This window comes from Xiphophorus maculatus, chromosome 20, assembly GCF_002775205.1.
Source record: "Xiphophorus maculatus strain JP 163 A chromosome 20, X_maculatus-5.0-male, whole genome shotgun sequence".
NCBI classification, from domain to species: Eukaryota; Metazoa; Chordata; class Actinopteri; order Cyprinodontiformes; family Poeciliidae; genus Xiphophorus; species Xiphophorus maculatus.
Window position 1 is genome coordinate 5,410,306 of NC_036462.1, and position 11,132 is coordinate 5,421,437.

Sequence of the window (11,132 nt, forward strand, 5' to 3'; positions counted from 1 at the left end):
TGGATTAGATTTCCTGCTGCTTTCACTGACAGCTCCGTAAAACGCAGCTCTGCTCTCCTGGAGACGGATTTCCTCCAGGCTCTGAAACGGTAAATAAGGCAAAACGTGAAAAGTAATTTATTATTAATGTCACGAGGATAAGTTGAAATATTCCAGATAAATCTGCTGGGACTGTAAACAGAACATTAACCTCCATTACAGCCACGTTTCAAACTCAGAGTTTAACCTGAACTCCTCTGTTCTGCTGCCATTCGGCCTAGTTAAAGGCCACGCAGAACATGCAGGATTGCTGTTAGTAGCTTTCCATAATCATAACTGCTGATTTTATTAAAAAGTTCAAGGAGAATGTTTATGATCATAAAAATATAGAATATAGAATATGGATTTGTGCTGCGGATCAAATCTGAGGTCAGACTGAACCGCCGCCAGCTCCTGGGTGCGTGAGCGGAGGACAGGAGGCAGATTTAATTTTATAATAAATAAATAATAAATTATTATTTAAAATAGTAATATTAAATCTGCCTGCTCAGATTATTTTCTGAACTTTTAGCTTCAGAAAATAATCAAAATAAAAGCAGAATGTGAATAATTGTGAGTTTGGCGCTGAAACCAGACGGCGGCACAACAGGAAGTGAGAATCTGACAGAAACCAAACGTCATAAAAAATCATAAAAACTTCATGCTGGTCTCATTTTTCAGGAGATTCTTTATTATTGTTTTTCATCCCAGAGGATCTGCTGTCCTCCAGTGACATGACTAAGTATGAAATCCTGCGAGATTTTGTGGGATTTGAGGTTTTAAAAGTGGGGCGGAACCTAAGGACAGGGACGTTTATGGCCAGCAGCTTTTGGCCTTCCTTCGTTTTAAATCGTTTTAAATAATTAGTTTTTAATTTTTGAACGTGATATTTTTACCAACATGCCTTTAGTTTCTAGACGCCTCTAAACTTTAAAAGAATTGGTTTTCCTGAATTTAGAAATGGAAAGAAACAAACAGGTGAGTGTTTGTTTTATTGTTTGGAGCATGCTAATGCTAACATTAGCATGCTATGTTTTGCTGCGGTTCTGTACCAATTAAGCTAATTTGTTTAGTATTATTCCATGAAAAAAAGAGAGTTATATATTGTTAAATAGCGAAATATTTAACATTTAGTTCTAATTTTAGTAATTAATTGTACAGTATTTTAATTATTTTTGCACTGGGTTATGCTAACCAGCTAAGTGAATCATATATATTTTTATCGAATGGAGTCTCCACTCCGCCCAGATAAAATTCAGCTGCTGTGATGATTCTGCAGCATCGGCGCCGTTAAAGCAGCAACCAGGTTCTGCTTTGCTGCATTTTACTGCCCAGGATTGTGAAGGTGCCACCGGTGTAATTTATCGAAACATCTGTAAAGGGAGGTGCCTGTTTGGTAAGCCGAACGCCACACACACACACACACACACACACACACACACACACACACACGCACACACACACACACACACACCTGGAAGTCTTTGTGTTTGAAGCAGCTTTATCTGATGTTTCTGGCCTGAACAGAGATGATGGACGTCCAGCTGAGACCAACAACAAAACTTCAGTCAGGAGCGCCTAATGGGCCGCCGACAGAAAACACAGACTGTTAGGTAAACCGGCATCAGCTGGATCCTCATTACTTCACTCCAGGGAGGAGGAAACTCTCCTCCACCCCGTCCTGTTGGATCCATCCTGGTCTGGTTTCCTAGCTGGACGCCATGCAGAGCGTCTGGTAGACATTTTGTTCTGAGGGTTTAACTTTATTATTTTAGCTCAGTTTTACTTCCACAACATCAGACTTTACTTTTCTTGTGTCAAATGAAGCCAACTGCTAGAAACTAAATGGTTAACTAATAAGAAAATTCACCTGCCGATAACCGGAAGTGGACTACCAAAATAAAAGCAGGCTATTCCGAACCTCTTTTTGAACTCCTTGATTGAATCGCTTTATTTCTTCTCCTCTTCATCGTTTCTTTTCCTCTTTTCTTCTTCAACATGTCAGGTTAAATCGAAGGATGAGCCGTTTTGAAGCCAATCCAGACGTTTAGCAGCGGAGACGCTTCACCTCTCGGCCTCACCAGCAGGAGTTCAGAGGTTCTCAACACCCAGCTTTTATTTTGATAGTCCACTCTCACTCATCTGCAGGAGAATTTGCATATTAGTTAAATAGTTAGCTTGCCAACTAAATATTTAAATTGTAAACTAAATCTTATGCTAGTTCAAAGGTTAACTAAATATTTAGCTATCTTAGATGGAAATGTTTAGTTTGGAGCTAAATAGTTAGCTTGCTAACTGAATATTTACTTTCAAACTAAATATTTATTTAAATTTATCACCAGGGAAATGTATATATTTATCTGGCTAATGAAATATTTAGTTTGAAACTGTGACATTTATAAATGAATAACATGTTGAACATGTGACTGATAATGAATCCATTTTATTCATTTATTACAGACTAAATAATTTAAATAATTGCTGTTAATTTTTGACTAACTTTACAAACGACCATCATAAGCAGCATGTCTGCTCCTTAATCTCTGGTGGATTTATTCCTGTTCCCATTAAAGGTTTGACTTTACTGGAATCAGACTGGACCTTCTGAGTCAAAGGAAAACATCGAGACTAAATCAAGTTAAAGGGATTATTGTGAAATAAACTGCTTATTCTGTTTTCCCAATTGGTGATTAAAGACAGGATCAGTATATAAATATAATAACTGCAGAGTGACGGCAGCTTTCTGGGGTCTAAGGGAAGATATTTCAGTCAGAGTGAGACCTCTTGTCAGCATTCAGATCTAAACTGTGCAGGTTAAAGGAGCACACTTCCTGTTCAATGAAGGAAGAGTCAAAGTTTCCCCTGCAGCTCAGAGTCTGGACCGGTTCTGGTGGAAACAGAAACAGAGAAACGAATCCGGTGAGAGTTTCTGCTCCGAGCGGCGAGTTTAAAATTCATGTCGATGTTTGGAAACATTTTCATGAGGAGCTCAGATTGATCCGCCTGCTGAGCGATAGAGATGGCTGCAGGTCAGAGAAACACGAGCAGCAACGCAAACACAATGAAACGATGCTGCAGCTTCGTCGTCATCATCATCATCAGCTTCATCATCACCCAGATGGGATTTTAACAGCAGCAGGAAGCGCAGAGCCATCGTGGCGTTCAGGTGAAACGACACGATCCAGTCACAGAATCAGAACATTTTCATCTTCAGACAAAGATCTTCATTCAGACTGAACAGAGTCACAAAGCTGCAGGAAGAACAACCAGCCTGGATTCAAACCAACCACAGCGGAAATGCAGACGGTGAAGCTTTTCAGGTTCTCCAGATGTTGAAGCTTTTCAGGTTCTCCAGATGTTGAAGCTTTTCAGGTTCTCCAGACGGCGAGGCTTTTCAGGTTCTCCAGACGGCGAGGCTTTTCAGGTTCTCCAGACGGCGAGGCTTTTCAGGTTCTCCAGACGGCGAGGCTTTTCAGGTTCTCCAGACGGCGAGGCGTCCTGCAGGAGGTTTTAGACGTTCATCTGAATAAAACTAATGTATCTGAAATATCCATCTAACAAAATAAACAGATGCTTGGATGGAAATGTCTGCAGTTTTTTATTAACATGTAATTATGTAGAAGTGAAGGCGATATTAAAATGTGAATTTTAACTATATTTATTAACATGGAAGTTAAATGTTAAACATCTAAAATGAAATAAATATATTTATAGTGATAATATTCTCTCAGTGATATAAAGTTCTAATTTTTAATAAAAACATTCAGAGTAACAAACTTCAGAAGCTCCACTCAGACTTCCAGACTGGAGGAAATAAGTTTTTATTCTAATTACTAAACACAATATAATTACAAACTGACTTCATAGATTATCTGAAATGAAATAAATTCTGTACTTAGTGGAAAAATCAAAACCCAAACAGAACCGCAGTGTGAAACGGAGTTGCCTTGAGGAGATGATCAGCGGTTAGAACAAGCCGCCCGTCTCGTTCTGATAGCATGTTAGCCGTGACCTCTTGACCTCTCGGTGCTGCAGGCAGCAGAGAATCTGCTTCCTGTTGGTCCAACTCAGGTTTTCTTCCACAGAGATAATAAACTCTAACAGCGTCACTCTGCTGTCATCAGATCACTCTGGGTTCCTGATGGTCAGACTAAAAACCAGCCAGTAGGAAGCTCCCTGATTGGAGGAGAGGAAGCGCTCTGATTGGAGGAGAGGAAGCGCTCTGATTGGTGAAGACGAAGCGCTCTGATTGGTCGATCACGGCAGGAGCCCCATGTGATCTGAAACCATCAGCAGAACATATTTTTTTATGTTTTTTTATGGTTGCTCCTCTCCTGCTAATGCGCTAATAGTGGAGCTAATTTTTCATTTAGCTCTTTAGCATTTTTACTATTTTTTATTTATTAAATTTGTTTTAAAATAGGAAAGCATTAAAAGGAGTCGGTCCTGGCTCAACATAGATGCTTTTTAACAGCAGGTTGCTGTTCTGCAGAACATAAACACACACACACACACACACACACACACACACACACACACACACACACACATCCAGTTACAGTTGTTGGGCACTGCTGGATCCGTTCCACATCCTGTCTGCGGACAATGAGCTTTTCCTCCAACTAAATTTTATTCAAATTTGAAACAGACAGGAAGTTGAGGCCTGGAATTTGTGCAATAGTTTTGGGTTCAGTTGTAGTTTTTATGTAGTCGACGTTTCCAGCTGTTTATGACTTTATGTGTCTTTGTTGTCTGTTTGGCAGCTGCTGCTGCTGCTGCTGCCCTTCAGTCCCCGACAGATTTCCTCTGGTAAACAATAAAGTATATTCTGATTCTATAAAATAGAAGAAAAGCAGCGTTTATATTCCAGAAGGTGATTGAAAGAGAAAGTTTTCAACAGTAAAATGTTGAGATGAACTTTGAAAACGTTTAGCGCTCTTAGCTTTGTTAGCTTCTTAGCTAATGTACTTTTTGTAAACTTCCAGTTCAATGATTAGCTTAGCTCAAGACGCCCAGCCTTCTGCAGGAGCTGCTGGGCATTTTCTCTGCCGTTGTTACGTTCTCGGGTTTGGACCATCCACAGAACAGAACCGGTCCAGAACGTAAGGAACCATCAGGGATGGCCTTCATCTAAGAGGTCAAAGGTCAGGAAAAGTTTGTTAATCTTCGTTGTGGAAGCTGTTTTCCTTCCCTGGCTGTGCTGGTTCCTCGTCCTTGACTCGGCGCTCCAGGTTCTCCTCTGGACCAGGAAGTTGAGATCAGGCGAGGCGACGAAGCGCCGCCGCCGCTCTGACAGTCGGGCTCGGCGTTCCAAGAAGACACAAAGCGACTGACATCCTGTCAGCTCCGCTGGGAGGGAGTCTAAAATTATTCTGGATGCGGCGCGTCCATGACCGTGGACACGCCGTCCATCAGGAGCTGCTGCTTCTCCCTGTGCGACCTCCAAACTGTAACAACTGACCCACATTTATATCGACTATTACCTCCCAGCTTCTTTCACTCTTTTCTGTAATCTTCCCGTCTTTCTCTTCCAATCACACTCCTTCCCTTTTTTCCTGCTCCATCTCATTTTGTCATCGCCCTCTCCTCCCATTATCTTCCTGCGTGACCCAGAGGTCTGAGCACTGAGCTCACTTGTCATGAATCATTTGGTCAGCGGCGACCGAAACGCCTCCAACCCTCCACCTCCTCCTGCGCATCATCCTGCCCTTCATTTCCCTCATTTTCCATCCTGCCTTCCCCGCTCTGCTTTCAGATTCACCCTTAGTCCACACATATGGGAAAACAAATACATTTATGCATTTTAGCTTTTCATCCACAAAAAAACGGTTTAATATCACTAAAGCGACTAAATGGAGATTTGAGAAAACTCTCTGTGTTTTGCGTTTGTGCTCAGAGATTTAGTCCCACTTTTTATAATCTGCAACAAATTATGCTCCAAAATGTCCACATACTTGCTTTATATTTAAATAACTTTCCATTATAATAAGCAATATTAAACTAGTTCAGTTTATATATCTGTCCACACAAATGAACCTCATGTCCAGTTCCTAGCAGGAAGTCAGGATTGTTTTGAAGCAATCTGATTGGCTCACATAACTTTAGTTTCGCCCTACATCGCCCCCTGTGGGTTTGGCATGTGGAAGACAACACTCAGGGGCAAACCAACTAACTAAATATTTAGCTTGCTAACTAAGTATTTGCTAACTAAATATTAGCTTAAACTAAATATTTTCTTCGGATAAAAACCCAAATTATCGTTGTTGCTTTTTGACCAAACGTGCTGCTGACGAGACTCTCTGCTGTTTGGCAGCCGGTCAAACATTAAAGCAGCTTCAAGGTGAGCAGGAAACCTTCTGGTGCTGAACGGTCATCAGTCAGCAACCTCAGTCTGAGTCTCATCCCGTTTATTTCAGGACAAAACGTCTCAAAGCAACAGAAACTTTCATTCCAACTGATCCTAGTTTTCAATCGATGCATCAAGTTCAGTTTGTTTTTTTAGTTTAAGACGTTTTCAGCTGAGACTGAGAGCATCTCCAGGTGTTTACAGCTGTCATGGTGACGAGTTTTTGGTTTAGTTAGCAGTTAGCTCACCATCACACACACACACACACACACTCACTCACTCCCACGGAGCTTCGGATTTAAGGGACCACCAAGAAGCCGCCTAGAAAACAATCAGCTGAATCAGACGGCAGGTGGAGGGCCTCACAAGATGGCCGCTCCTCTGTTCCACCGCTGCGCACACACAGACACGTTCACACACCGTGACCTTCACACACACACAGGTAGAAACCACATTCCTTCACTGGAAACACACACACACACACAGTAAGTCTTTCTGTCTTCACAGGGATTGTAATGAATTAATCACATTTTAGTTGATCTGCATGTCAACATTTCAGTTCAAAAACCTTTTTGTTGCTAAATTATGTGATAAATATACTCAACAGAAAAGATATTTATAGTTTTTAATCTGTTGTTTATTTGAAAAAGTCTAGATCCTAGCAACATTTGCGTTAGTGAATGTTGCTGTTGCTACATGTTTAGCATTGAGATGCTATTTTATGTTTTAATAGCTCGGCTATTAGCAGTTTCCTTATCTTTGCTCCCGGCGGTTCAGCCAATCAGTGCAGAGGGAAATGAACGGCGCTCCTGGATTGGCTGCTTTTCCAGTGTCAGCTAGCATTCGGTTTCCCAGCTTTCTCAGCTTCCCAAACGGTTTTCCTCTGAACATTTCAGCGCCGGCCGCCTCTGGACCGGCCGAGCGACGCTCTGGGTCCCGGTCGGTGGGGGGAATCACGGCGCCCCACCCAGACTCTGTAATGGCCTTTGCTGATGACAGTCTGCTCATCTCTGGGAGATAATGGACCATGAACGGTGCTGAGTGGAAGCCGGTGCTGGAAGGAAGGACTGGGTTCTGTCAGCACAGTAATGAAACCGCTGATTAAATGAGTCATAAAAAATAATTCTGCTAATGATTTCTGCTAAAACCTTAACGTTAGAGGAGCCGCAGCGTTATGAGAGGCTGTCGGTGATGTGGGATGATGTTCAGCAGATGTTTAAATAATCAGAGGAAGCAGAAAGTCTCCAACTGATCAGCCAAACATGCAGATGCTGCGCAGAGGAACTCATGCTAATCCCTGAGCTGCCAGGATGAGTCAGAGCGATAAGAAAGAGATCGTCACATTTAGCACTGCCAGCCAGCAGCACCTACATTAGTCACTGCCCTTGACACAGATACAGGCTCTTCTCCTTCAGGAGAATTATTTCTGGCTGGCGCCGGGCGCGTTGGAGGGATGGAGGAAAACAGCAAACTGGAGGCACAAATACAGGAAAACATTCACATCCTCAAAACAGCTGGACTGGTTTTTAATCGATGAGCTTTAAGTTTAATGAACTGATTTGTTTCTGTCTCTTTAACCTTTCCAGATTTCAAAATAAAAGAAAACAAAAACAGAACAAAAAAGACAAAACTAATATAGACATAGATAATATTAATAAAATATCTGTCAATGGCAAAAACACAAAGTGTAGATTGAAGAAACTGTAATCAGAATCAGAACAGCAGAATCTTTCCTCTAGTTAAATGATTTAATATGAAACTAAATATTTAGAATCAAGTTAAATATTTATTTTCCAACTAAAGTTTTAGTTCTAAATTAAACACTTATCTTCCAAACTAAATATTTATTTTTTGAACTAAATATTTATCTTGTTAACAAAATAATTAGCTGACAAAAAGATATTTAATTTGTGAATTAAATATTTAGTTTGTGACCATGAGATTTATAAATGCAGAATGACCTGAAATATTGCTGTTTATTTTGTTTTACTGTGTTTTTAACAAACTTTGCTTCGTTCAGAAACTCCTGTTTTTTATTTAGTTGCTGTAAAGTTAAAGTCCAACCCGGCTCACCTGGCGCCAGCAGAAACACTCAGTAAGCTCACCCAGAGGTCGCGACCTCTCGGTGTTTCTGCTGCGCCCGGCTTGGTTCTGTTCGGGTTCCCAGCCCATTGTTTCCTTCGTCTCTTAACCTCCATTTCCTGCTCGCCTGTCGTCTTTACGGGTCACATGACTTCACCTCAACAAGCCAGGAAGGATTTTTTTTGAAAGTGACTTTTTGGAGTTTCTTTAATTAGCGGCTGCCGACTCCGCTGTGACTCTCTGCTGGTGCGAACCGGGCTCAGAGGTTCTTCACAGACTCTGTAATTCTTTAACCAAACTGGAACCAGCAGAGTGATTGGGTTTGATGAGCTGTGAAAAACGAACAGATGCGGAGCGGGGCGCTGGGTTCGGCTTAATTCACCTGCTGGGATTGAAACAACGAGGTTTAAGTTTAGAGACAGGAGAGAAAACATGAAAATGGGTTTTTGATGGTTTACAGAAAAGAGAACAAGAAAAAAAGCAGAAGTTGCTCAAACATCCACAAAACGCTGAAAAAAACAGAATAATTTGAATTTTAAAAATATATTTTTACCATTTCATTGTGTTTAAATCTAATTTGTCGTGCAGAGAGAGAAGAGAACATCTTTCCAACGTTTCCGCCGCGCTGAGAAAAGTTTTTACACCCTGAAGATTTCAGTCTCTCAAATGTTTTACATCATGATACAAATATCAGATGAAACCTGAGCAAGTTCTGAAAATATGATTTAATTTATTTAGAAGGAAAAGAAATCTCCCCAAACCAACTGTGCCGAGTGAAAAAGTAAGTACACCCTGAATTAAGTAATGAGTCCTACATCGTTGCAGATGAACTTTGACCCTCTCTGCTCTGCTGAATAATCTAACCAGGTCATCCAGAACCTGAAGCAGGAAAGCAGGCCCAGACCATCATACTGCCACCACCGTGTCTGACTGTTGTTGCTCTGAAATGCTGCAGATGTAACAGAACCTACCAGGAAGGTCCAGTTAGTCCCATCAGAACTATTATTATATTATATTATATTATATTATATTATATTATATTATATTATATTATATTATATTATATTATATTATTTTATTTTAGCCTGCTTCATGCTGTCAGACGGGTTCTGTTTGAATGAAGTAATTCAGTTCAGCAGCTGTTTGTGGATCAGCACCAGCAGAGCGGCTGCGTTTCATTTCATTTTGCTTCCAGTAAATGTGGGCTGTGTGACGGGTCCGGGTGTTCTGGTTCTGGTGGAGCGAAGCGGCTCGTTAACGGGATGTTTACCTGTTCGCTGAATGTGCAGCGAAAGAGCGAGGCGTCATTTTCCAAAATGGAAACGGAGACATTAGCGCTGCTGAAGACATTTTGTTTTAATTAGTGGCTCTGCTGATCCATTCAGTGAAAGAATCTCACTGAATGTTTCTACTGAAACTAATTATACTCCAGGAGCAACGGCTCTGTCAAAGTAACAAAGATAAATAACCAAAATCCTTCAGCTGCTCCTATCAGCAAACCTTTAGAGAGAAGATCTGCTGTTTATCAGGAATCAGGTGGAATCCAGTCTGGAGAGCCTCTTCATCATCATCATCATCATCATCATCATCATCATCATCATCATCATCATCATCATCATCACTGCTCTGTCACCCATAGTTCACATTATCAGATTATTGTGTAGATAAATGAATTATTATAGTAAATGCTGTTTGAAACTCCACGTTTGTCCATTTTATAAACTAATTCTTTCACTGAAAACTTTTCAAAACGTTTCTTTGTCAGCAGAGATAAATATTCATCCTGCATGTCACTTCACTTCATTCTGTGGATTTTATGTTTCATTTGTTGCACATTTCTAATGTGAAGAATAAACAGATTTTGTTGTCAATGAATCTGAATCAGTTAAAACTAATGGAGGCTCCAGATTCATCATTACGTCATTCTGATGGGTCTGTTTTCATATTTTTACTGTTTTTAGTTCCATCATCATTTTCTCTCTTTCTTTGCAGTTTTAGTTTGTTTCTAGTTTAGTGAGACGTTAAGATAAAACGTTTCAGATTCATTTAGTCATTAACTTGGAGGGAAGTTTAACTACCAACTCTGGTCACTTGCTCAATAGTCAGAGACCTGGTCACGCTGCTCCAAACTACTGCATTTATTAATAATGGCCTTAAGGAATTATAATAATTATTCATAGCCAAATATAAAGCATTTATTATAAAAATAAAAAAATCCTGGTTCATTTTGGACTGCAGCATTAATTTCTGATCATACAGGTAAAAAACTGAGTTTAAACATTTTGTAAAGCTGATGATGATGATGATGATGATGATGATGATGATGATGATGATGATGATGACGACGACGACGCCTGGCTGTCATCATCATCATCATCATCAAACTGTCTCTTATTTCTCTCATAATCAGTAAAATTACAGCAGGATGAAAATCTGGTTCCAGTTTTTAAATTTCCTTTAAAAACTAAAACCTTCAGAAATCTGAACAATAACATAAAAGTTCTGGGTTTCAGATTCTGTAAAGAATGAAAACATTTCTCCTTTCTTAGTTAAAGTGTTGAACATTGAGGTGAGGATTAATGTGAATGTTTCTGTTCTTTGTCTCCATGGATTCTGTCAGGAATAAAAGATGCATGAAAACATTAAAACATTAAAATCTCGTTACGTTGTTGGGAATCTGATGTGA

The 11,132-nt window shown here is 40.2% G+C and overlaps 1 long non-coding RNA gene across 2 annotated transcripts; it reads left to right on the forward strand.

The window, feature by feature from the left end:
- The first annotated feature begins 676 nt into the window (after positions 1-676).
- LOC111605913 lies at positions 677-2,266 on the forward strand. Of its 2 annotated transcripts, XR_002751898.1 has the most exons (4): positions 677-996; positions 1,251-1,414; positions 1,546-1,631; positions 2,024-2,266. It is a non-coding gene; the product is annotated as an uncharacterized LOC111605913 (long non-coding RNA). The 2 variants fall into 2 exon arrangements; XR_002751897.1 differs by having other exon boundaries at positions 1,546-2,266.
- The last annotated feature ends 8,866 nt before the right edge of the window (positions 2,267-11,132 follow it).